This window comes from Muntiacus reevesi, chromosome 3 (genome assembly GCF_963930625.1).
Source record: "Muntiacus reevesi chromosome 3, mMunRee1.1, whole genome shotgun sequence".
NCBI lineage: Eukaryota > Metazoa > Chordata > Mammalia > Artiodactyla > Cervidae > Muntiacus > Muntiacus reevesi.
Window position 1 is genome coordinate 204,629,240 of NC_089251.1, and position 612 is coordinate 204,629,851.

Consider the following 612-nt stretch of genomic DNA (forward strand, 5'->3'; position numbering starts at 1 on the left):
AAATTACGTCTTCTATGGCTTTAACTTTTACTATTAATTTTTGTTTAAAATAATTTTGCCTTGCTTCTTGTCACTGAAGTTTGGTAAGGGTACCCGGGCTCTCACCTTGACGGCAACTCAGTCTTTAGTATTCAACCTCAATCAACTCAGTGTAAATATGTGATTGGTCTGACCTGGCTTATACTCTTTTCTTTTATTTTCCTTTTTTTTCTCTGTCAAGCCACTCTAGTGTATGCAGCCTATGGGCAGAGGCCAGGCAATGGTTCAGGGCTGGTTTGCTCTGGCGTGGGACTCTACGACAGGCCCCAGGGGACAGGCCTGCCATAAATCTAAACCAATGCATTGACCTGGCTTCTTTAACCCTGTATTTCATTATTGTTCCCTAGAGGGGCCATTCTCATTAATGATTTTACTTGTGATGCATGGACCAAACAGATTAAATCAGATCCCGTAAAAGAACTTTGGAAAAATAACAAGTGAAATATAATCCTAAATGGAGGCTACAGTCCATGGGGTCGCAAAGAGTCAGACACAATAGAGCAAGCATGCGTGCACATATAGCTTTGTATTAAAAGCATTTTGGTTGACTACTTAGTGAAAACTAGTATCTTC

The 612-nt window shown here is 40.5% G+C and overlaps 1 non-coding gene across 1 annotated transcript; it reads right to left on the bottom strand.

Annotated features, from left to right (window-relative positions):
* Positions 1–210: 210 nt before the first annotated feature.
* Positions 211–341, bottom strand: LOC136165826 (small nucleolar RNA SNORA42/SNORA80 family). Its single transcript, XR_010662795.1, has one exon. It is a non-coding gene; the product is annotated as a small nucleolar RNA SNORA42/SNORA80 family (small nucleolar RNA).
* Positions 342–612: the final 271 nt, after the last annotated feature.